This window comes from Oryctolagus cuniculus, chromosome 13, assembly GCF_964237555.1.
Source record: "Oryctolagus cuniculus chromosome 13, mOryCun1.1, whole genome shotgun sequence".
Classification (NCBI taxonomy): Eukaryota; Metazoa; Chordata; class Mammalia; order Lagomorpha; family Leporidae; genus Oryctolagus; species Oryctolagus cuniculus.
This window is the reverse complement of record NC_091444.1, coordinates 22836919-22863482: the sequence shown is the minus strand read 5'-3', so window position 1 is coordinate 22863482 and position 26564 is coordinate 22836919. Positions and strand designations below refer to the sequence as shown.

The 26564-nt window shown below is 50.3% G+C and overlaps 1 long non-coding RNA gene across 1 annotated transcript; it reads right to left on the bottom strand.

The window, feature by feature from the left end:
- Window positions 1–2851: 2851 nt before the first annotated feature.
- On the bottom strand, window positions 2852–25217 carry LOC138844863 (uncharacterized). Its single transcript, XR_011381261.1, has 3 exons — window positions 24998–25217; window positions 4777–6078; window positions 2852–4531 (listed from the first exon to the last, which is right to left on the bottom strand). It is a non-coding gene; the product is annotated as an uncharacterized lncRNA (long non-coding RNA).
- Window positions 25218–26564: the final 1347 nt, after the last annotated feature.

Here is a 26564-nt window from a genome sequence, read left to right as displayed (position 1 = left end):
ACGGCAAACGCACAGGATTTAATCTACACTGTGTGTTAAATGGGCTCCTGGCAGCCGGCCCGGGAGCCGTGCCAGCGCCGAGACCCTGGTTGCTATGGGGAAAAGCTTCACACAACCAACTCCAGTGAATTTTTGGAACTCAACCCATTTACACATCGGGCACTGGCCGTGCTGCATCGGATGGTGATTTTGCTGGGTCCAGGACGTGGGTCCTGGTGTCTCCCACGGGAGTTCACTCAGCGCACAGCACACTCATACTAAGCTGGGTACAGGCAGGTCTGTGCTAATGCAGAGGGCCAGTGCAGCTTCTGTGGCCCCATTCGGGAGGCGGTGGGCACACCTAAGTCCACAGCCGGGGCCTAGGGGCAGCAATGACATGTGGCTCGGTCAAGATCTGCCTGAGAGAGAGAACCAGTAGGAGACAGGTAGATAGAAGGATGGACATGGGGGATAGATGATGGACAGATGAATGATGATAGACAGGAGGTGATAGATAAATGATAGCCGATAGATGGATGAGAGGTGAGAAATGATGATGATGATGGCAAATAGATGATAGATATAGAGGATGATCTAGATGGATAGATGATGGATGATAGATGGTAGATATGGATGGATAGATGATGGATGATAGATGGTACATATTGATGGATAGGTGATGGATAATAGATGGTAGATATGGATGGATAGATGGTAGCTATAGGTGGATAGATGATATAGATGGTAGCTATAGGTGGATAGATGCTGGATGCTATACATACATTCATAGATGGTAGATGTAGATGACAGACGTAGATGGGTGGATGGTGATGGGTGATAGACAGATGATGTGTAATTGATAGGTGACAGACTGGTGATAGGTCCGAAGGAGCTGCACCAGTAAACACCTTCACAGCCTCATCTAGACTGGTGTTTGCCAAACTAACGGAGCACCGCGGGCTTGGCAAACGGACACCTGAAATTAAGCCTTCCCCGTAGAAGCTCAGTGAGCCTCAGCCCAAAGGCATGAGATCCCAACCCAGTGTGTTTGTGAGTGTGTGTGTGTGAGAGAGTGTGTGAGTGTGTGAGGTGTGTGTGTATGTGAATGTGTGTGTACATGAGTGTGAGTGTGTGTGAGTGTGTGTGTGACAGTGTGTGTGACTGTGAGCATATGTGTGAATATGAGTGTAAGTATGTGAGTGTGTAAGTATGTGAGTGTATGTATAAGGTATGCATGTGAATGTGTGTACATGAGTGTGTGTGTGAGTGTGTACCAGTGAGTGTGTGACAGTGCGTGTGAGGATATGCATGAATATGAGTACGTATAAGTATGTGAGTATGTGTAAGTATGTGAGTGTTTGTGTGAGTTGTGCATGTGCATGTGTTTGTACATGAGTGTGAGTGTATATGTGAGTGTGTATTGTATGAGTGTGACAGTGTGTGTGTGACCATGAGCGTATGTGTGAATATGAGTGTGTGTAGGCATGTGAGTGTGTGTAAGCATGTGAGTGTGCATACGTGTTAGGGCCCAGCCTTCCTGTCTGCTCTGGCCGTTATCTGCAAGTCGGGCTGTTTGCTCACTCAGGACCAAGTGCCCACAGCACAGGAGTGAGTGTCTCCTCCCCTCCACGAGCCCTGTGCCTTCCTGGCAGCCACTTCGCCTCTGCGCTCCAGAGCGGGACTCTCTCCATTGGTGCCCCAGGAGCCTGGCCCGGACAGGCCCCAGGCCCGGCGGTCAGCGCGGTGTCCCCTGGCCACCTCCCGGCCCTGGGGACCGCTGCGGCCCTGCCCCTGGCACAGCCCGGGCTTGTGAGCAGCTGGCACAGCCACCGGAGCTGTCCATCAGCCTTCACAGCGCTGTCACCGCGAGACGCGGTGGAACAAACACAAAAGACGTGACAAATTTGTCCTTTTCTCTTTCATAATTAACCAAAATATCACAGCATGTAGCAAGGCACGGCTGCTAATTAACAGACAGGCGAGCGGCGATTAAGAGACAGCAGCAGCCCCTTCGCCGCACCCCTCCCACGCAGGCTCCCTCCTCACCTTGCAGCCCCCCCGCCCCTCCCCCGGCCCGTAATTATATTTGCAGGAGAGAATGATATTCTGGTCAGACACGACAGACAAAAAGAGCCCAGTCCCCAGTGAGGCAATTAATATCTCACACCTGCCAAAGCAAAGTGGCAACAGCAAGGGAGGGGGAGGGGAGGGGGAGACCGGACCGGCGCTGGGACGGGGACTCGGGTTGTCACCGGGCCAGGGTTTGCCGCAGCCAAGTGGGGACAGACCTTCTGCTGGGCTGCAAGAACGGGCAGGCCAGGCTGGCCCAGGCAGCAGCCCTCCAGGGTGCGAGTGGAGTGGGGTAGGGCAGGCGCCGTGCAGAACAAAGACCCTGCCGTTGTGTGTGCTCCTTGCTTGTCCTCCTACTTGGTTAGCCAACTCCCAGCTCCGGCATGCACCAGAGTGAACACTCGGGTGGGGTGCGAATGCAGCATCAGTGGGCCCCCCACACCCACCTGTGCCCCGCCTCCCATCCCCCACTCCCGCAGAACCATGAAGCTGCCAGTGCCCCTGCCTGCCACCCACCCAGGGCCTCACCGCTGCTCCCCAGGAAACCTGTCTGTGCACACCCACTCACACACTCACACTTACACGCAGCCATTTCCAAACCAATCAAGTCACAGCTACCAACCGATCGCTTGGCAGGTGCACTTGCATGCACTTTGCATTCCTCAGCTCAAGCACTGGCCTTACAGGTACCACGGGGCAGGTAACACCCCGGCATTTACGTCTAAGGAACCCGAGACTCCTGACGGCTGGGCATCTCTCGAAGTTATAAAGTTAACAAAACTAAAATTTAGACTCAGTTCTGTCTGGTGCAAAAATCGTGTTATTTATTCATAATAGCCAAAAGGTAGAGGCAACCCAGGTGCCCACGGCTGGATGAGGAACGGACACAGGGGGGTACAGGCGTACAATGGAGTAGTATTCAGCCTCAAGAAGGAAGGATATTCTTTTTGGAATTTTTTATTCTTTTTTTATTAAATTTATTTGAAAGGCAGAGCAAGAGAGAGAGACAGAGAGAGAAAGAGAATCGTTCCCCAAATGCCTGCCACAGCTGGAGCTAGGCCAGCCCAAAGCCAGGAGCCAAGAAGTCCCAGGGACTCGAGTATTGGGCCATCACCTGCTGTCCAGCAGGGGCATTAGCAGGAAGCTGGATTGGAAACAGAGGCAGGACTGGAACCACTTCAGGCATTTCAATATGGAATGCGGGTACCCCAAGGACAGTTTAACCTGTGGCACCACAACACTTGCCCCAAGAAGGAAGTTCTGACATGTCCTACAATTTGACCTTGGCATTATACTGAGATATGTCAATTACAACGGAGTAAATGCTGTACAGCACTGTGTACTGCCTAGGTGAGGTTCCTGGAGTAGTAAAATTCCTGAAGACAGGAAGTGGAGGGGCCGGCGCTGTGGTGCAGTGGGTTAAAGCCCTGGCCTGAGGCGCCAGCATCCCATATGGGTGCCAGTTCTAGTCCCGGCTGCTCCTCTTCTGATCCAGCTCTCTGCTATGGCCTGGGGTAGCAGTGGAAGATGGCCCAGGTCCTTGGGCCCCTGCACCCACGTGGGAGACCAGGAAGAGGCACCTGGCTCCTGGCTTTGGATCAGTGTAGCTCCGGCCGTTGTGGCCATCTGGGGAGTGAACCAGCGGATGGAAGACCTCTCTGTCTCTGCCTCTCGCTGTAATTTTCTTTCAAATATATATATGAAAGTGGATGGGGCCGGTGCTGTGGCATAGCAGGTAAAGCCACCATCTTCTGTGCCAGCATCCCATATTTGTGCCAGTTTGAGTCCCAGTTGCTCCATGTCCGATCCATCTCTCTGCTGTGGCCTGGGAAAGCAGTAGAAGATGGCTCAGGTCCTTGGGCCCCTGAACCCACATGGGAGACCCAGTAGAAGCTCTTGGCTCCTGACTTTGGATCAGCACTGCTTCAGCCATTGCGGCCATCTGGGGAATGAACCCGAGGATGGAAGACCTTCTCTCTCTCTCCTCCCCCCTCCCCCGCCTCTTTGTAACTCTGCCTTTCAAATAAATAAATAAAATCTTAAAAACAAAAAAAAGAAAGAAAGTGGAGGACCGGCTACCAGGGACCGGGTGAGGGGAGGGAGCACGGGGAGTTCCTGCTGCATGGTAGAGTTCCAGTTTCGCAGAGTGCTGCAGACAGACAGTGGTGACGGCAGCCCGACACAAAAAATGTGTGCAGCACCATTGCACTGTTTCAAAAACCTGGGTTCACGTTCGTGCTAGGGGAATGCGTAAGTCTATCATCATCCCCAGCACCGCTGACCGGGAAGTCCCAGGAAGGACCAGGTGACCAGCACTAATGGACCTATCCTACAGTGCTTTCTGTGGCCACAACAGAACACCTGGGATTGGTGGCAACCAAGGAGAGGCTGCTTCTGTCTCACAGCCCCAGAGGCTGGGAAGTCCAGGGAGGTGGCATCCGCATGGCTCTGCTTCTTGAGGGACCACCTGCTGCCTCGACTCCTGGTGGAGAGCAAAAGGGAAGTGGCCGTGCACAGCAAAGACCCACCAGTACCGGCCCCGTCTCCAGGTAACTCATCCACTCCCCCAGGAACTGTGCTCGTCTCTCTTAACGCCCCACCCACCCCTTACAGACCCCACCTCCCAACACCCGCAAATGACTATCAGATCTCAACGTGAGCTTCAGAGGGGGACAAACCACGTTCAACCCACAGCACAGCCCTACTCAGGCCCCCGAGTCTGCTCACCCAACATCAGGACAGTTCTGGGGCCTGGACCATCATTGCCATCCCAGGGAGCTCATGATGGCAATGGGGCCATCAGACAAGCACAGGTGGTGGTGTGTGACTCTAGAACAAAACGAGTTTATACAGAGGCAGGCTGGGGAGTAGAAAGGGTCTAAGCTTTGTGACCCCCACCCGGGGCTGGGATCTCCACGTGGCCTCTTCCTCTGGAAGCTGGAAGCAGCCGCTCGGGAGGGGGCGGGGGCGGGGGCCTCCCTTCCCACCCCTCCTGCCCTCCCACTCCTGATTTTCTGGCTCAGCACCTCTCACAGCAGTGGCCCACAGACCCCTGGGGGGGGTCCCTGTGTGGCTTCCAGGGCTCCAGGAGCTTGTGATACTTCCGTGGTTACGTGAGGACATCCTTTGTCCCTTTTCACTGGGTTGGCATTTGCACAAGGTAGTGGGAGGGGTCCCAGGGTGGGGTGGTACACCATTGACTCCCACATGAGCAGAGCAAGGGTGTCAAACTCCAAGAGTGCCCCTTTTATTTCTTCTGCACACTCACACGTTTTCAAGCCACCTGTATATATGAACACGGTCTTCACGAGTCAGTGGAAACCACTCCATTCATGAAATCGCATCCCTGAGTGCGCATCTCCTTAACAGTCCACACGGGACCAAGTGAGAAGCACGTGTAGGCATCAAGGAAGGATGCTCAGGCGAGGGCTTGAGCTTTGAAATGAACCTGCCCTGCCTTTCGGGGGACACCATGTTTATTTGAGAGAACAACCAACACGCTCTAGTTGTCCAGATTTATGTTTTGGGGAGAAATTGTCTTGACAATGAACAAAATGAGCCTGTCATTTGAAGGCACACAACTGATCTGTGGCCAGGGATGAAATTTGAGTTTTTGTTTGAAAATTAGAAGCTTGGAAAATCTGTGTTCAGTACCATGAACTTGACGCCTTCCCAATACTGAAAAATCTTTCCTGATGAGGTCAGTGTGATAGAAACAAATGTGCATTTGGTTTTTTTTGGTTTTTTGGTGTGTTTTTTTTTTTTTTTGTAATCTTGTATAATGAAATGTCTCAGCATTTGGAAGATCCACGTAACTCAGTGAAATAATATTTTCCGAATGTCCAAGGCATGATTCTACAAGATCAGCTAGGGAGAAAGAGCTGTTGGCAGTGGGAGAAGCACCAGTGTATCTTCAGACATTTCACACAGTAGAGTCTAAAGGCTCATTGATAAGGTCTGAAATGCACATTATAAATAGCCGTGAAGAAGTCAGCGTGTGTGGCCTTGAAGATGAAGAGCCTCAATTACCTGAAAAAAAAAAAAACTATTAAAAACGTCCACATTTTCCAACTACATTTCTGGATGAGGCCAGATTTTCTTCACGTATTTCAGCCAAAGCAATGCATCCCAACAGATTGACTGGGAAGACGGAGGAGAGAGCTGTAACCATGCGAAACACTGCCACGCCTCTCACTGATGTCTTTTTGTTTTGGAGAATGTTGCCTTTCATAAAAATCTGCTGTTTGCATTATGTGTTAATGACGTGCATTACTGTCATGTTTAAATCAATCAAAAACTAACTTCTTAAAAATTTCAGTTTTTTTTTTTTTTCAATGCATGGAAACCAAAGCTCTTTGGAGCATTCGATTATTTTTAAGAGTGTAAAGTTTTCCTGAGACCAAAGAGTTTAAAGTTTGAGAATCCCTGCCCAAGTTCAATGTTTCTCATCACCCTCTCTGCACCTTGAACATTGATGCCCTAATGTGCCTCCTGCGCCCAAGTCCCAAGGTCAAGTTCCAGCCCCTAATGCCCACCCCAGAGCCCCTAAATGTTTCCAAGGCTTCCACTTCGGGGTAGCCTATGGGGCTCCAGCCTGCTCTGCCCTGCCTACCCTTGTTCTCTCTCTCTTCTCTCTCCCCCTTGCCAATCTCGTTAACAATTCTGTGAAGCTGTGTATAATGGCGATCGCCGTCCCTGGACTGTTGTAAAGTCAGATGAGACGGGGCTACACCGGATACCGTGCACCTGCAGACCTGCTTGGTGCTCCTGGAGGCTTCCCCGTTGGGTTTGGCCATCGGGTTCCTCCTCACCACACTCTCGCAGCTGCCCACGCAGTTGCCCCTACAGACCCAAGGATGTGACTCTGCTTAGCCCCGGGGCACCCTGCCCAACTTGGTGAGTCCCTGCAGTGGATGCCTGCCGGTAAGCAGCCCCTCCCTGAAACTCCTCATCACCTTGTATGAGTTCGTTTTCTCCTGCAGCGACCTTGACCCATCCAGGGTATGAAGCACCATAATCTTGGGTATGTCTGTACCAAAGAAAGGCCCTTTTCTGTCTGACCTGATCTTCCATAACTCCTAGACGACCCCGGCTCCTGGCCCTCCCTCCTAAGGAGGCAGGCAGGCAGAGGGACTTTATGCCACTTGACGCGGTTTATTCTCAACATCACTTACGGTCAAGGCACGATACAAAGGGTTTGCCACAAAGCCCAAGGAAAGGGAACAAAGATCCTGCACCTTCCCATCTTCCCGCCTCTGCTCACAGAGCTCCCCTCTGTGAGTTCTTCCCCTCTGTCCGCCAAAACCCTCCAAAGTCACCTTCCTAGGAAGGCTTAGCACATCCCCCAAGCCATAAACAATGTCTCTCTCCTCTAAACACTTCTTTAAAAGCACTTATCTCTTTTCAACTCGTAGTTAGTCAATTTGATTCAACACACATATATCCGCTGCTTAGCGTATGCCAAGCCCTAGGCCAGACACTGAGGAGTGCAGGAAAAGCTATTACACAGTAAACACCCTTAGGGGGGCTCACTCTAGCTGGGGAGACAGGAGCATAAATATTTCCAAAGCAAAGACAGTGTTTGTGCGAAACTCTACAGGTCTTAGCTAAAGGAAACACTGTGGAAACATCTAGAAAGGCATAGATGGATCAGGAATATTTGGGAGGACGGCATTACACTCGCAGGTGCAGGTTAGGGGAGGCGGCACGTTTCAGGGTAAGAGAAGCCCAGGACACAGGTGCAACGCAGACACACGGAGCCACTGGGGGGGGGGTGCCTGCTCCATTGGTGAGGGTGAGGCTGCTGCACCTGGTGATATATAATCTCCCCACACCTTGGTGGAGGAACTCGGAGGTGCCTGGTGGGCCAGGGTGCCAGCTGACACTTGGGGCCAGCTGAAAAGCCAGCAAATGTTCCCGTGCAGAGTCACAGAACTGGACGCTGGCAGGATAATTTGGACAGCCAGACAGAGCAGAGCCTCTGAGGGTCGCCAGGCCAGGCGCCAGCCCGGACCAGGCTCTGTGCAGGAGACAGCAAGGCCATGAGAGATGATATGAATCTCAGACACCCCTTCCCCACAGCTGCTCAGGGCCGGGTAAAGCCACCAACACGGAGAGGACCAGGGAGAGGGAAAAGACTTCACAGAGACAGAGCATTCACCCAAAAAGCATGAGTCACCATTTCCTGACAGGACAGCAAACAAGCCTAAGCTGTTGGCTCCCGCCTCCAAATTAATCCTGGCGAAACTACAGCAGAGAAAGTAAGTTAGGGCTCTGCGGATGTGAAGACAGAACTGGGAGCAGTGCCAGGGAGACACAGCGCTCCAGAGTGGGGGTGTGGAAGGCTGGGGGCAGTGTGGAGGCACTGTGCCCCTCCCCACACATGCACACATACACAGGTACACACACGTACACACATACACATATATACACACATGTATACATACACACATACACAGATGTACACACCGTGCACAAATATATACACACATACACAGGTACACATATACACACCTGACCCTGAGATGCCCACTGCCACCTAAAATAAGCAGCATCATAGCGCAGGCCTTCAGGATGCAGACATATTTTTTAAAATATCTCTATTGCTTGTATGGTTATTTTAAAGATTTTATTTTTATTTATTTGAGAGGTAGATTTACAGACAGTGAGAGGGAGAGACAGAGAGAGAGGTCTTCCATCTACTGGTTCACTCCCCAAATAGCCACAACAGCCGGAGCTACGCTGATCCAAAGCCAGGAGCCAGGAGCTTCTTCCGGCTCTCCCACGTGAGTGCAGGGGTCCAAGGACTTGGGCCATCCTCCACTGCTTTCCCAGGACATAGCAGAGAGCTGGACTGGAAGAGGAGCAGCGGGGACTAGAACCGGTGCCCATATGGGATGCCGGCACTGCCAGCGGAGGATTCACCTCGGATGTGGGCCTTTCTCAGGGAATCTGGAAGCTGCTGGAATCAGTGCTGGGAGACCAGGAGATGCCCAGCTGCTCCAGCCATTCTGGAGGACCTGCTCGACGCTCCCCCCCAGTGCCCCCCAGACCTCAGGGCTGCTGAGTATTCCGGGGGATGGCCACCACAGAGATCTCCAGAGGGGCTCCACGGTGAGGGAGGGGCGTCCACAGGGACCTTAAACCAGGGAGGGTGCAGCAGGGGTTGGGATGAGCCGAGAGGTTTCTGTGGAATGTGGACGCTCTACCTGGGGCGTCTCCTCCTCCCTCATGGAAATGCACCGGGAGGTCATGAGCCAGGATTTCAGAGGCTTCCTCTCGACTCATTACCCCTGAGAGTCGCTGACAGCCCCAGGGGAGTGAACACTGACAGGCCAAAATCGTTTCCCCTGGAGGGAGAAAACCTCCTTCAACACAGAGAACACATTAAACAGTGTGCACCCCTTGAAGCAAGGTAATTCAGAAAGACGGACCAAGGATTTCTGTTCATCTATTTGTATGGGGGAGGGAGAGAGAGAGAAGGAAAGGGAGAAAAAAGAAAGCAGGTGCTAGCTCCCATCTGCTAGTTCACTCCCCAGGTGCCCACAAAGGTAGAGACTCCACAAGGCGGAAGCTGGGAGCCAGATCTCCCACGTGGATGGAGGGGCCCAATTACTTGGACCATCACCTGCCACCTCCCAGGGTTTGCATTATCAGGAAGCTGGAGTTGGAAGAGAACCCAAGAAATACCCATCTCTGGATCAAGATTTTAAATAAGCAAAATAAAAATCCTCAACAAAAGAGATAATATTAAAATGAGCCAGGTGGTAGCATCATAAAAGAGAAACAAACAGACACAGTGTATGTGAATCATAATTGAAATACATAGAAGGAATCAACAGTTTGATGGCTGTATCTGAAGACAGAATTTATTGTAAGCTGGAAGATCTTGTGGGGGAATTCTCCTGGGAGGCAGCCCAAGATAAAAAGATATAAAATATTCAAGGAAAAGGCCAGTTGTAAGTAAATAGAGGGCCTAGTATCCAAACAATAGGATTGGGAGAGGTCAGTGACAATGCAGGGGAGAACCCGCATCAGAAATGAGAATGAAGTCCCAAAGCGCTCAGGCCGAAGCAGCTCACAAAGCGCCAAGTCAAATAAAGAAAGAGCCACACAGAGCCATATTTTAGTGAACCTAAAAAAAAAAAAGTCTAAAAAATTTCCAGAAGGAAAACTCGGTCACCTAAAAAGGTAAATACTCACAATGTGTTGGATTTCTAAGCAATGTATAGCTTCAAAGCATTAAAGGGAAAGCACAGTGAAAATTGTCACTTAGGTGCAAAAACGCCATGAAGTTTTTCCCGGACACTTGAGGGCTCTGAAGAGGGGCTTCGCAAAAACCCTCTCGGAAGAGGAGTCGATAACAAGCAAAATAAATCAAGGAAGGAGTTGCAAGGGAAGTGTTGGGGGGGGGGGAAGGACCACATGACCTCATTACCTTCAGGATTGTCTAGAAAAAGCAAGTGTCAAACAAAAGATAAGGAAAAAGAAAAGCCTATCTATAACCTCCACCCAGAACACCTAAAGTCCTGGGCGTGCTCAAGGCCAACCACGATAAATACAGGCTTTGCACTGAAAGGCAACCTCCACGATCATCAACACAGAAGACGTGAGTTTTAAATAAGTGGAGGAGAGTTTGATCTACCCAACGGAAACCAGAGAAGAAGAAACATCTCAGAAGAAAAGGAGCACAAGGAGCATGGCGTGGTGGAAGTAACTCCTGGTCCGGAGTGCCAGGGAAGACCCAGAAACACTCCCCAGACTAGAACGGTGTGGTGCTGCTGCCCTGGCGAGCAGGCAAGAAAATCAAGTGGGAGACAGAAACAGACCCAGGTGCGTCAGGACACGTACTGTGTGAGAAAGGCAGCACCGCAGATCCCCGGAGAAAGAATGGATTTTTTTTTACAAAAATAAATAATGTCAAAATAAGAGGAGGGCCACTTGAGAGAAGGCCAAACTTGAAAGCATAATTCACGTCTACACGAGAATAAATTGCGAAAGCATCGGAGATGTCTGATGTATAAATGACACCATAGAAATACGAAGGGAAACAGATGAATCACCTTATAATGCGGGATTAGGAAAATTCTTCCTCATTATGGCACATCCAAAAATCAATGAAAGATATTGATTAAAATAACTATATAAAAACACTTTGGCATGGCTAAAATCATCATACATAAAGATAAAATACACATTATATCCTGGAAAAATATCCATAATGCATGTGACTAACAACCCTAGTACATAAACAATTCATAAAAATCAAGGGAACAAAAAAGGAAGAAGATATATAAATAGTGCTTATATATATATATAAAAAGATACTCAGAATAAGAGAAATGCCAATTAAAACCACCCCAATATCATTTTGCAATGCAATATTGGCAAAATTCCAAAAGCTTCACAAAGCATTCTGGTGACAAGGGAATGGGGAAAGAGGACTCAGATTCAGTGCTGGCAGGAATGCAAAATGACACAACCCCACAGAAGGGCTGTGGCAATATCCAATTTCACATCTAAAGTTTGACAGTATCTAACACAACACGTACACATTTACCCTTCATTCAGTATTCCTACATTTACTAATTTATTTTGAAGCTCCATCTCCAAAAATATGAAATGATGTATACAGAGGTTAATCATTGAAATATTATCTACTATAACAAAATATTGAGAACAATCTATATGTGTGTTATATTGGTGGAATAAGTCATTGCATAGTCACACAATGGAATTATATCCAACTATAAAAATGAGAAATATCTCTGTGAATTGATGTGAAATTATTCCCAGGATATTTTAAGTAAAAATTAGAATATGTTGTATTTTTGAGAGAAAGAAGGTAAAAGAAGATCAATGCCAGTTTTTGCAAAAGAAACATATGAAAGGTAAATCAGAACCAGCGAAATTGGTTATTTACGGAGAGTTAACGAAACTAAGAGGACACGCTAAGGAAGGAAAAGACATCTCTCCAAGTGTGTCTTAAGTTTTTATTTTTGATCCATATAAATATTTTACCATATGAAAAATAAAATGATTAAACTGGGGGAAATCCTAAAACTGAATATAAGCAGAAAAATGTTTTTATCTGTATCGAAAGGTCAAGGTAAAAAAAATCAATCCAAGTGATTTTGAATGTAGTATTTTTAGACTATCCATCTTCAGGGGACACAGTTTAAATAAAACACAAGCTGTTAATAAGTTTTGAACTTTATCTATGGTATTGTTTTAGTAATGGCATGAGTATAGCAATTCCAAACCTATTTTGAATGTATGATAGCAATGAGCGAATGAGCTCATAGCACAAGTCTTCCAAAACTTTACGGACAATACATATTATAAGAAGACTATGTACGTATTTAAAAGCTTTTTGCACAAAAATACACTTCCCTTTTAATTCCATTTCTGCACAGCCTTTTTGAAGTCCTCTTATAAACTGTTGTTGCTGAGAACAAGAGAGATTCAGAACCTCTTAGAATGAGCTGCAAACAAGAAAATGGGGAAGACAGGAAGAGTCCTGTGGTCTTGGCTCGGATTCAGAGTTAGTGTGAACTCATGATGTTCTTATTTATTTATTTTTATTTATTGACAGGCAGAGTGGACAGTGAGAGAGAGAGAGAAACAGAGAGAAAGGTCTTCCTTTGCCGTTGGTTCACCCCCCAGTGGCCGCAGGGCCAGTGCACTGCGCTGATCCAAAGCCAGGAGCCAGGTGCTTCTCCTGGTCTCCCATGGGGTGCAGGGCCCAAGCACTTGGGCCATCCTCCACTGCACTCTTGGGCCACAGCAGAGAGCTGGACTGGAAGAGGAGCAACCAGGACAGAATCCGGCGCCCTGACTGGGACTAGAACCTGGGGTGCCGGCGCTGCAGGCGGAGGATTAGCCTAGTGAGCCGGCCAACTCATAAAGTTCTTAAACATCCATTCTCCTCCAACCTTTCTGAGTGACAACTGAAGTACACTGCACATATTTACAGCATGAAATTTGTTCAGTTTACACGAGCAAATGTGCAAACAACACCATCACCACAATCAAGTAGCAAACATGTCCATCACTTCCAAAAATATCTGTGCTCTTGATCATCTATGTTTCCCTTCTAAGTACACACTGGTCTGCCATCTGTCGTCACAGATCAGTGTGAGCTTTATTATATAGTATGTCCTTCCTGTGCATACGGTCTCTTTCACTGAGTGTAATGATTTGAGATTCATCTAGGTTATGCATCAAAGTCCATTCCTTCCTATTGCTTCTATTCCCAGGATTGGAATGGCTCTGCTATTAGGTTCACATAAGCTTGGAGTTGCTGTGTCTCCTTGATGAATTTTCTCCCTTATCATAATGAATTGTCCCTTTGGGTCTGTAGTGATGTTCTTAGTCTTGAAGCCTATTTTTTATCTGACTTTTAACATCACCACTCTACATTGCTAATGCTTATTATTTTCATGAATATAAACCTGTCTAAATTGTTGCATTTTGTGTCACCTGAAATCACCATGTGGCAAGGACTTGCTTGTTTTACCCACCCTGCCAATCTCTGCCTTTTAACTGAAGGCTTTAGACCATCAACATTTAATGTAATTATCCATAATGCTTGATTTAGTCTTACCACTTTGATACTTACTATCAAATGGTCACCTCTGTTTTAGTTCCTCTGTGACCCTTTACAGCCTTCTTTCAGTTTATTTAAATGATTTTTAGTATTCTCCCTAAATTTATCATTAACATTTTGACTAAATGTTCTTGTAGTTTTTAGTAGTTGTCTTGGAGATTACTATAAATGCTTTCTGTATAAATTTATTTATATAATTAGAGAGACAGAGAGAGAAATGGGGAGAGATCTACCATCCACTGGTTTACTCCCCAAATAGCAGCAACAGCTGGGGCTGGACCAGGCTGGGCTGAAGCCAAGAGGGAGCCGAGAGAAAGTGGAGCAGCCGCAGAAGAGCCAGTGCCCATATGGGATGCCCGAGTAGCAGGTGGCAGCTTAACCTACCATGTCACAATGCTGGTCCCCCAAACTTTGTTACAGGAAAAGCTTTCTTAAGTCAAATTCTCTTAGTTTTCCTTAATCTGGGAATTGCTTTATTCTTGTTTTATATGGAGAATATAATGACTGGATTCAGAATTTTGTGTTGATGGTTGTTTTTTTCTATTTGGTTGGTTTTTGTTGTTGTTGGTTTGCTTTGGTTTTGGTTTTTTGTTTTGTTTTGCATCACGTTAAAGATGTTGATCTATCACCTTCATAATGCATCAGAAGAAATCTGTAACCATCGGACTCTATATTATTGCCCTACATGGAAATGCAGTTTTCCCTCTGGCCGCTTTCAAGGGTCTTTCTCAGCCAAGATTTTCACTGTTGTACTTGTGATATCTAGATGTGGGTGTCCTTCAATTTATCGTATTTGGAGTCCACTGAGCTTCTTTAATCTCCAATTTACAAACATGGAATAAAATAAAAACCCAAGGGCCAGAGTGTGGCATAAGGGGTTAAACCTCCACCTGCAATGCCGGCATCCCATATGGGCACTGGTTCGAGCCCCAGCTGCTCCATTTCTGATTCAACTCCCTACTAATGTGTCTGAGAAAGCAGCAAAAGATGGCCCAAGTGCTTGGGCCCCTGCACTCACATGGGAGACCAGGAAGAGGTTCCTGGCTCCTGGCTTCAGCCCAGCTCAGCCCTGGTCACTTCAGCCATCTGGGGAGTGAACCAGCGGATGGAAGACCTCTCTCTATTTTTCTCTCACCCTCTCTGTGACGTGGCCTTTCAAATAAGTAAAATAAATTTGCTTAAAAAATGAAAATTCAATAAGGTGTTCAGAGAAACATGGAGCAGATAATTGAGGGCCCAAAAAGGGAGTGGAAATTCTACCCTGAGGGCTAAGTGTGTGGGGAGACGCCTGGAATGGCTGGGACATAGACTGTGGGACAGAATGACCAAAGACAGACCTGCGACGGACAGAAGCTAGCTCCCTGTGCTCCACAGGCCACACTTTGTTCTTGACCATTGTCTTTGTTTGGTGAAGTTCTCAGCAGCAGCAACAGGAGGGGCACATTTCCTCCCTCTGTGTTGCCTGTTCAAAAACAGAAATAGCATTTCTCACTTTCCCCGTCTCCTGAGCACAGCTAACTCAGGGCTTTGAGAATTTAAAAAACAAAACACAACTGAACAAATGCCTGATCTTTGGACAGTATGTGGGAGGCTGATCCTGGCTGGTGGTAACAGAAAATGACAGCCACTGGGCTTCCCGGATGAAAACGTGCAAATCTGCTTCCTTAGAAGGTAGCAAGTTAACTGGTTGAAGCAGTTGGAGACTCCAGACAAGAATAAGTTAAAAATGTCACTTTATCACCCAAACTTCTATCCATTACAACGAACTCTCCAAGTCTTAGATGTTCATCCAGCACTAATTACTACATTTAAGGGGCTAAAATGAAGCCCTTTGTTGGTTTCTCCAGATAATTTACATATCATTACTTTACAATTCATGTTGTAATAATTCTTATTAAAATTAGTCAATGAAAATGGAATGATATTACCTCCAAGCTTTCAGGACTCTGGGGTCATAGTAATATTTTTTCTCCTTTCAAATTATAATTATCAATTTAATATATATGTAGAACTTAATCATTTGTTTTAAGAAGGAAAACATAAAACCCAAATGAGTTGATAGTTACAGTTGCACAGGAATGGAGCCAAACCCACAATCAATGATTTATAATCTAGAAGGTGAGAAGAAAAAGCAGAAAGAAGTGGAGAGAAACCAGCCAGAGTAGAGAAATAAAGCAAGCAATACCAAATGTGAAAGAGAAGGAAAACATCATTTTTTTTTTTGTTAGCCAGCATCTTCCAAACAGAACAGGGGAAGTCCCCAACCCCAGGAGCTGCCCATCACCTGCTCCACCTGCTCCACCTGTAGCGGCCCCTTCTCCGGGTCCCTGTGCATTCCCGGTGGGCTCCTGTCTCCCCCTCCCCCACCGCTTCTCTCCCACTTCAGGCAAACCACTTGCCTCGCTCCCTCCCACTCCACCTCCAGACACCCAAGCCCCCTGAGAGGTGAGAGGGGCAGGTGTGTGGCGGGGAAGGGGGCGGACGGTGTTTGTGTCCCTGTCGTGGCTCTCTGAGTTGGGGTCTGGAGCAGCATCTACTCAGAAACCCCCACTGTAAGCCCATCCCCCTGCAGACAGAGGAACAGGCTGTGGAGTATTAACCAGCTCTGCGGGACCTCAAGAAGCCACTGGGTGCTCCTGGCATCACCAGAGAGCTGGCCTGGCCGCCATGGGCCGACGTCTCCGCTGTCAGAGCTTCTGGGAGAAGTAGGAGCCGAGCAATTGGCCGTGCCTCTGCCTCTAGCCTGGAATCCGCAGAAGGGGGACCTTGAACCCTGGCGTTGGTGGGCAGGGACTGGTGTTACCAGAGTTGCAGGTGCTGAGTCTCCGGGGTGCACGTGTGAGAAGGGGCAGCTCCTGGGGAAGCAGTTTGTGATCAGATGCAGACAGACAGACAGACAGACAGATGGACTGGGCTCCTTCCTTCCCTGACGCCCCCACGACTGTCTGGGCAGACAGATGGCCCTTTCCTCCAGGCTTATAGATTAATGTGTGCCTCTTATCAATTATGGAGACAAGAAAGTGTAATTTTCTGCCCGTGTTTATACTGTTCAGGATTAATCTGCTGTAAATGGATACCCATCAGACACTGCAGTGGGAGGGGGTGGGGTGGGAAGTGGGGAAGATTTTCCAGTGGGTATTGCCATCTGCTTTAGTAGGTTGTTTTATAAACCTGACATTCAATTTCTTCTGGAAGACCTGGTGACAGATTATTCTGTAACTTCCCGAATAATTACCACGGCCAGAGAGACTGAGACAAGGGGAGGAGGAGGGAGGTGGGACTGGGTGAGGAAGGGTCCCAGGGATGACGTTTGTCCCCAGCCACTTCCCAGGGTGGCCCGAGAAAGACTGGGCCTCAGAGGCAGGGCCTGACAGAGGGGCCCTGTTTGCAAACCGCAGGCTCCCGCTCTCCCCAGCATGATGGCGAATCCAAGGAAGCAGCGCTGTGCTGTCACCGTCTATGCTGGAGCAGGGGTGCTGGGGACGTTGTCCTGTCGCCTGGGTCCATGCCCTGCCCTCTCCTTACCAGCTCTGAGAACTGGATCAGGTTCCGCTCCTCGCCTCTCAGTCACTTCAGCTGGAAATAGGACTTGCTGCTGCGTGCATTTGCTCTGAGAATCAAACTAGCTTCTCTCGGAAAGCATGGCAGAGACCGAGTTGGAAAAACGGCCTTGTCCGGCCCCTGTGGGTATGGATTTTGATGTGTTTCGGATGCTGGGGTCTGAAACCGCACGGTGGTGGGATCCGAGTGTGGGAGCTCAGATGCCAGGCCTCACCTCTTCCCTCTTCCCTCCCCCTAAAAGCCGCCAGCAACTGGCAGGTTCACATCACATCTCCCCAAGCCCAACCCAGGGCCCAGAGCTGCTGCCTCCAAGGCGGGCGGGCGCGCACAGGGAGCCGGGTGAGCCCTGGGCCACAGCACGGCCTTCACTTTGAGTGCCCGAGCGCGGGCATCCGCAGAACCCTGAGTGCCTTCGTCTTCTGAATTTCTGGGCTCTGCCTCCCTTGAGCTCCGTGATTTGATCTGTGCTCCTGTTGGGGTGAGGGTGGGACTGGTGTCCCCTCAAGACCAGAAACAAATCTGGGATCTCTCGCCTTTTTTTTTTTTTTAATTTATTTAATAAGGTTCAAAATAGTGCAGCAAGGCAAGAAAAATATAGGAAAATCCCAATATTGGAAAAGAAGAAGTAACATTGTTTATATTCACAGGTATCATGATTGTCTACATAGAAAATCCTAAGGAATCCACAAAAAATACTAATTCATGAATGTTCTAAGCATACAGGGTACCAAATCAATATGCAAAAATCAATTGTATTTCTATGTACTGGCAACGAACAATGGGAACCTAACATTTAAAAAAACAATTTTTTTAGAAATGTGCTTTCTTCATCTAGGCTACATATTTGTTTGAAAAGCAGAGGGACAAAAGAAAAAGACCCAGGGCCAGCACCGCCGTGTTGCAGTGGGTAAAGCCACCACCTGCAGTGCTGACATCCCATACGGGCGCCAGTGCGAGTCCCGGCTGCTCCACTTCCAATCCAGCTCTCTGCTATGGCCCAAGTCCTAGGGCCCCTGCACCCACATGGGAGACCTGGAAGAAGCTCTTGGCTCCTGGCTTCAGATTGGCACAGCTCTGGCCATTGTGGCCAATTGGGGAGTGAACCAGCCGATGGAAGATCTCTCTCTCTCTGCCTCCCCTTCTCTCTCTGTGCAACTCTTTCAAATAAATAAATAAATCTTAAAAAAAATGAACTTAATTAACAAAACTTGTCATGTCATGTCCACCCATGGGAATACAACGTATAGTTAAGATCCCCAAATTGATCAACAGAGTCAATGGGGTCCCAGTCAAAATCCCTGTGAGCACGTCTGTGGAAACTGACAAGCTGCTTCTAAGGGCTGTATGGAAATACAAGTAACCTAGAGTAGCAAAAATATAACAAAAAGGAACAAAGTTGAAGGCAGGTGTGGGATAAAATTGAGACCAGCTGAGATACTCACTTCAGATGCACTACCCCATCAGAATAATAATACATTTAATTCAAAATACTCAACAACATCAAAATTTTATGAAAAACAAGATCAAGATTTACACCATCCTTTGTGTGTGTGTGTGTGTGTTTTGTTTTTTGGGTTTTTTGTTTTTTTTTTTTTGTTTTTTTTTTTTTGGTACAGAGAGGCAGAGGCAGAGAGAGAGAGAGAGGTCTTCTGTCCACTGGTTCACTCCCTAAATGGCTGCAACACCTGGAGCTGGGCTGATCTGAAGCCAGGAGCTTCCTCCTAGTCTCTCACATGGGTGCAGGGGCCTGAGGACTTGGGCCATTTCTTACTGCTTTCCCATCCATAGCAGAGAGCTGGATAGGAAGTGGAGCAGCCAGGACTCAAACCGGCGCCCATATGGGATGCCAGCACTCAGGCAGCAGCTTTCCCTGTTATGCCACAGAGTCAGCCCCTCACCATCTGATTTTGAGACTTACTAAAAGCTACTGTGCCAAGATAGTGTGGTACAAGCAAAAAGACAGATCAATGCAACAGAACAGTGCTTCCAGAAACAGGCCCGCACTTACGTCATCAATTTATTACTGACACAAGTGCAAAGGAATTCAGCAGGAAAAGTGACTCTGTTTCCAACAGGCGGTGATGATGCCACCGGATATCCATATGGAAAAAAACCATGAGCCCGACTCAGCCCTTACTCCAAACTCTACACAAAAACGGATGCAAACTGAATCGTAGACCTAAACCTAAAAACTAAAACTCTAAGAAAAATAGAAGAAATATTAGTGGTCCTGGGGTAGGCAAAGATTTTTTAGGATACTGAAAGCTTAAACCACAAAAGAAAAAAATTGGCAGACTTCATGAAAAGTTGAGACCTTTGGTCTTCTAAAGATAATATTTAGGGGTGGGAGTTTAGTCTAACTCCACATTGGGGTACCCGGATTTAGTTCCTGGCTCTGGTCCCTGACTCCAGCTTCCTGCTCATGCAAGACCTAAGACGCAATAGTGATGGTTTAAGTGGTTGGGGCCTTGCCACCCACGTAGGAGTCTGATTGCACTTGCAGCTCCCACCTTTAGACTGGCCCAGCCCTGGACATTTAGGTCATTTCAAGAATGAACCAGCAGATGGCAGCACTCTCTCTCTCCCTCTCTCTCTCTCTCTCTCTCTCTCTCTCTCCCACCCCCTTCTCTGTCTCCTGCCTCTCAAATTAATTAAAATTAAAATTGGCAAAATACCTAAACAGTTTACAAAAGAAGGTATAAAAGTGTCTAGCAAGCACATTAAAAGATATTCAATATCTTTAGTTGCTAGGGAGACACAAATTATGACCACAATGAGACACTACTCCATAACCCAACAGAGTAGCAGAGAGGATGCAGACTCGAGAACTCTTACTGGAACACAGCCAGACAACTACTTTAGAAAAGAGTCTTGCAATTTCTTTAAAAGTTTAAAATACCAGGGGTCTTCAAAAAGTTCATGGAAATGCGTATTTCAGGAAAAAAATTTATGAAGTTCAAAAATTTTTTGCACAAAAATAAAATCACCCTCTCATCCCATTCTTCCATGAATTTTTTGAAGCTCCCTCATTCACCTACCACACATCTTAGCCAGTATTTACCCATGAGAAATGAAGATATATTTCAATACAAAGATTTATATGCACATGTCCATAGGAGCTTTATTTGAAATAGTGCAAGACTATGAAAAACCAAAATGCCTCTCAACAGATGAATGGCTAAACAAATAGTGTACATTCACACAATGGACTATTACTCAGTCATTTTTTAAAAAAAAGATTCATTTTATTTGAAAGGCAGAGTTACAGAGAAGCAGAAGCAGAGAGAGAGAGAGAGAGAGAGAGATCTTCCATCCGTTGGTTCACTGTGGCGTAGCAGGTAAAACCTCCACCTGCAGTGCCGACATCCCATATGAGTGCTGGTTTGAGACGCAGATGCTCCACTTCCAATCCAGCTCTCTGCTATGGCCTGGGAAAGCAGTGAAAGATGGCCCAAGTCCTCAGGCCCCTGTACCCGCGTGGTAGACCTGGAAGAAGCTCCTGGATCCTGGCTTCAGATCAGCACAGCTCCAGCCATTGCGGCCAATTGGGGAGTGAACCAGTGAATGGAAGACCTTTCTCCCTCTCTCTCTCTCTCTCTCTCTCTCTGCCGCTCCTTCTTTGTGCAACTCTGACTTTCAAGTAAATAAATAAATCTTTTTAAAAAGTAGAATAGAGCTTAGCAGGGAAGAAGTGCATGGCCAAAGCTGGCTGCTGGGGTGATGCTGGTGGCGGCCTAAGGTCCTACACTCCAGGGGAAAGACTACAGAGGCTGCCGGGAGGGAGCAGAGAAGTGGGGCAAGACCATCTGACTGCAGCTCCTCTTGCTGCCCCTGGGAGTGAGCCACGTGGCCTGCCTGGCGTCTCAGTGCCTAGAGCTGCCCTGATAAATCACCACCCACTGGGTGCAAGCCAACAGAAATGTACTCTCTCACAGTTCTGGAGCTAAAAGCACAATCCAGCAGGGGCTCCCTTGGAGGCCAAGGGTCCAGGGGAAGACCCTTGCTTCTTCGGGCTTCTGGGGGGCTCAGGAGTTCCTTGGTCTGTGGCAGCATCACTCCAACATCTGCCCCATTTTCACACGGTCGTCCTAGCTCTGTGCCGTTTCACAGCGTTTTTCTCACGAGGACACAAGTCACGTGGGACTCAGCTCACCCTCCCTACTCCATCATGACCTCATCTTTAACCTGTACACATCTGCAAAGGCCTGGTTTCCAGATATGGCCACGGCGACCTGGACCTGGGGCTGGGACTTGAACGTGATCAGTTCAACCCATCACCTGGGTCTCCACCCTTGCACTGAAATGTGTCTGTGAGGACGCTCAGCTGCCCACCTGTATCCAGGTGTGCGGTGCCCATGAGCAGCTGTGTGCGTGCACCTGCGTGCTGGATGCTTCCTCAGTAACAGTCTGGCTTCTCCCCTCCCTGTTCCCGGTCTCCTCCCCTGCCTACTGGCTGCTGACCCACATGACATAGAAAGAGCTCTCAGGACTTTATACCAGGAAAGCGAGTTCCTTCGTGACACACGTCTGACTACATACATGTAGGCCGACTCTGCAGCTACACACACACCCATGCACACACTCACTTGCAAAGGAGCAGCCAGAGTGTGGAGCTCAGAGCAAGGCCTGGAGGAGGCTTCTGTATCAAGAGGAGCAACTGCCAAACTCCCAGCTCCGCTCACCACCAGGGGCTTCTACCCTAGAACCACATACACACTGCTTGTCGGAGAGAAGAGATTATCAAAGCGGGCAGAACATCCAAGACCACAGGCCAGCCTCTCTCTTCATTGTACAGATGGGAAGACTGAGGCCTGGGGAGTATTTCGCTGTTGCCTACATACGTAGATCCAGAGTCTCCTGCCCCACCCCCTGCCTCACCCACTCCATCATCTTAGGCTTTGGGTGCCGGGGTGGTGGAGAGGGAGGCCAGAGAGAAGAGCCCATCTCCAGGGAAGGTTGATAAAGGAGAGAGCCCCAGGGGAGCACCTGGTGCGGTGCAGAAATCCGCTACGCAGCTGACAGCTCCTGCCCAGCCGTGACTGCTCTCCCAGGAAGTTCGGTGGCATCTGCTGGCCGCCCCAGCCCCAGCTGCCGAACTCTTTAACCCAGAGACCCTGCGATCGCCCATGCACTTTGATCCTGCAGGCCCCGGCAGCTTTTTGTTCTATTATTCACTGCAGGGTGGACGCTGAGTTGTCTCTCCTTATTACAGGCCCTGGCAGGGCTGCCCACCACTTCCCCAAGGCCACTGGACAATGCCCATCAATAAGTCAGGAGCAGCGGCCGCATTCGAGATGCCCCTCGGGAAGGGATCCGCACCGTTTCAGAAGCAGAGTTTCTACAAGAGCCTCCGTCTGGGAAGAGATTGGGAGTGGAAGAGGATGAGGATGACAAAGGCTGCAGGACACATGAAGATGCTGAGGGCGGGTCTCCTCTGCCCAGGTGAGCGGCAAGCCTTGGTGTGCAGCCGGGTGTGCCCGCCTGCAGCCGGGTGTGCCTTCACAACAGGAACAGGCTCAGACTGAGTGTGGCAGTGGCTCGGAGAGCCTGTGCTCACACAAGCCCAGACGATGCCCGTCAGTCAGGTGCCATCCGGAGATGCACGCCAGTGTCACACATACACTATTTTGGAGTAAGCTCTAATATATACAAACAGAAGAATACACTTTAAAACTACGAAAAAGTACAGATCATGGAGTGGGCGTTTGATTTGGTGGTAACATGCAAGTTAGGACGCCCTCATCCTACATCCAGACCCTGGGAAGCTGGGTGATGGCTCAAGTAATTGGGTTCCTGCCACCCACGTGGGAGACCTGGATTGAGCGGTTCCTTGCTCCCGGCTCCACCCCTGCTCAGGTCTCAGTCATCCCAGGCATGTAGGGAGGGTCTGCTTCTCTCTCTGCCTTGCACAGGTGCAAATACAGAAACCAGTCACATAGTTGTTTATTGACACTATCCGCATGGGGTGCTGTGCGTGGCGATGGCTACATCACCAGCAGACAGGAACTTTCCAGCCCCAGTGTAATCTCATGGAACTGCCTTTGTACAGGCATCTGCCATGGACTGAAACATGGCTATACAGCATGTGACTGGACATGTGTGCCCCCCCACCCAGCACCTGCGAGACGCCCACTCACTTTGCAAGCAAACCTGTGAGCTAGTGCCACCTCCCAAGCCACAAGCCCCTCCCTCCGAAAGCAGCAGAGGGCGCCACAGGGCTCTGACTGCAGGCACCCTGTGTAGACTCAGTCTCCCCACATGCACCCTGAGGGCACAAGGTCCACACAGACACTTCGTTCTGTTCCCAGCTGTACCCCCAGCACCTAGCACACAGTAGGACCTCAAGAAATGAATGCATTTGGCGTCCCGAGACCTGGGCTCTCATTCCAGCAGGACCCCAGATGGCTGAGTGCCCTGGGCCACTCATCTCTCTCTAGATCTCAATTTGCCCTGCTCTCCAACACAGTCACCTAATCCAGACGTTTCTTTAAAGATTTATTTATTTGAAAGGCAGAATTACAGAGACGGGGAGAGAAGAGAAAGAGAGGTCGCCCATCCGCTGGTTCACTCCCCAGATGGCCACAACTGTCAGGGCTGGGCCAGGCCGAAGCCAGGAGCCAGGCGCTTCTTCTGGGGCTCCCACACGGGTGCACTGTCACTGTCTTCCCAGGCGCATTAGCAGGGAGCTGGATCAGAAGTGGAGCAGCCGGGACTTGAACCAGCACCCACCTGGGTGGGCACTGCAAGCGGCAGCTTAAACTGCTGCACCACAATGCCAGCCCCTGGACACTTCTTGTAAGAATGTGGTCACCACCACACACCCTTGCCATGGGCCTGCCAGACCCATGCACTGTCCCTGGCCTCTTGCTGCCCATCAGGAAGTGCTGTGACAGCCCATGCAGATGCTGGGGTGATGGGGCTGTTTTGGTTTTTAAAAATATTTATTTACCTATTTATTTAAAAGGCAGAGTGACAGAGATACACTCACATATCTTCCACCCACTGGTTCACTCCTCAAATGGCTGCAAGGGCCCGGGCTGGGCCTGGCTAAAGCCAGGAGCCCACGTGGGTGCAGGGGCTCAAGTGCCTACTGCCTTCCCGGGTGCATCATCAGGGAAGTGGCACAGCTGGGACCGGAACCAACAGGGCTCCAATCTGGGATGCCAGCTTGGGCCTCGAATTCCCAGCGCTTAGAACGGGTTGGGACACAACACCGGCCCCCCGCAGTTTTATCGTAAACCCCTGGCGCCTGCAGCCTGGGAAGTGTTTGAAGGCTGCAGTAGGAAAGCTTGACTGGTTCCCAGCCCTGTCTTCATTTCTGAAGCCGCTCTCTTCCCATCGGAAATCCAGGCAGCACAAGTCCCTCCCGTGGCATTGGCACGGAAAGCCTCGAGAAAAACACTAGGGCAGCCCCCCCAGCCCTCCCCCGCAGACGGCCCTAGAACACACAGGTGGGACATCGGCGCCCATACGCAAGGGCAGGAAGCCGCCGGAGCCATGCCCAAGGCTTCTCTTTCAATCTGGGGCTGGAAGGAGGCGTATGCCAAAGTCACTGCCTGAGACAAGGTCAAGGTCAACCCGGAATGGGGGGGCTGCGGCTGCCCCCACAGCGACCCCTGGGGGTCCAAGCCCACTGTGCCCCGGTGGACTGGGCTTAGCCTGCGGAGGGGCGCGGCGCTGAGCCCGCCGCCCCTCCCCGGACAGAGCCGCGGGCACCTCAAGGTCAGCGCGCAGCCCGGACCGGGAGGGCGCGGCGCAGGTTCCCAGCACCTCGCTCACCTGACATTTACTTTACCGGCTGCCGGCTCCTACACAATACGGTACATGCCATTCGCAGGGGACCTTCCGTCGACTTTCCCAGAAATCCACTCCCAACAAACACACACGCACGGCTCTCCTGGCCCGGGACCGACCTGGAAAAACACAGCGCTTGGCCGCGCTCCCCGGCGGGCCCGCCCGTCCCCTCCCGGCCAGCGCGGGCGCGTGCCGCCGACCGTCCACCGGAGGGCAGCCGCGGGCCGCAAACGCCCGAGCCGCGCCCGGCCCGCGCCTGCGCCCGCCCGGGGCCGCCCCTGGCCCCGCGCCCGGCCCGCGCTTCCGGCTGCCAGGGCCGCCGGGGCTGCCCTGTCCCGGCTTCCCTGAGCCGCGGCTTTGCGGTCCCCGGAGGGAACAATGGGCGGATTTCAGGCGTCCGGACCGGGAAGCCTGCCTCTGAGGCCCCAGAGACGCGATAAGGGGAACCGAGCTGCGGCTGTGGCCGGAGGGCTGCGGGCTGCCCAGCGCGCTCACCGTGCCGCTCGCCCTGAGCCCCTTTCTCGGCCGGCTGCCCCTCGTCGCCTTCCCGCGGCCCCGGGCCTCTCCTCTGATGCCCCCTTCGCCCCTGTGGCTCCCGTCTGAGCAGGGTCGCCTCCATCTCTACTTGGAGAAATGCGGGGACCTGGGATCTGGGGGACGTCCAGATCGCAGAGCGCCTGAGAAGGCTGCGTGCGCAGCGCTCAGCCGGGCACCACAGAAAACAGGGTGGGAAGTGCATGGTCCAGGTCGTGGAGTTTGGCGACGGAGGGCGAGTCAGGCCTTCCAGGGCCTTGCAGCGGCTTCCTTAGCCCCCACGGTACAAGGACTTCCATCATTGGCAGCCAGCCTGCTTCCTCTCGTGCCCGCCCTGGGTGGTCCCGGCTCCTCCCCTTGCCCCAGGCTTTGCGCCTTCAGCCCCTTAGCCTTGGCTTGGCCACCATGTTCCCTAGACAGCTCCCCAGGAGGCAGCCCTGTAGCCCAAGGTAGCCCATTTAGGAGCCCCGCTGCCTAGTCTCAGAACCCCGAAGGGCCGGCAGCGGATCCTAATCTACGGCGACCTAGGAGCTCTGTAAATGGCTGAGCAGCCAATCACAGCTACCCCATCCGGGCCTGTGCGCCTTTCTAATTTCATCCGTTTATTTGAGAGGCAGAGAGAGCTGGTTTACTCCCCGAATGCCCAAAGCAGCCAGGGTGGGACACCCAGCCAAGGGCTCTGATGTGGCTGGCAGGGGCCCAACGGACTGGAGCCATCACCCGCTGCCTCCCAGGGTCTGCCGTGACCCCAGGTTCCTGGATACGGGATGCAGGTGTCTTCGCCAATGCCACCCGCCCCATGGACTTCAGTTCTCGCCCACTGGCCCTATCACTCTTGTAACTAAAGCAAGCAGACTTACGGCAGAGAAGGGACTCGCTACGTAGCAGAGGTGGGGAAACCAAATCTCACAAGGAAGCCAGTTCTTTGCCCACTCTTGGCAGGACGCATTTCTTGTCCTTGCCTGGAGAAGCATGTCCGGCATTGTCTTCTCCCCACTTTTATGGTCCAGAGGGTGCA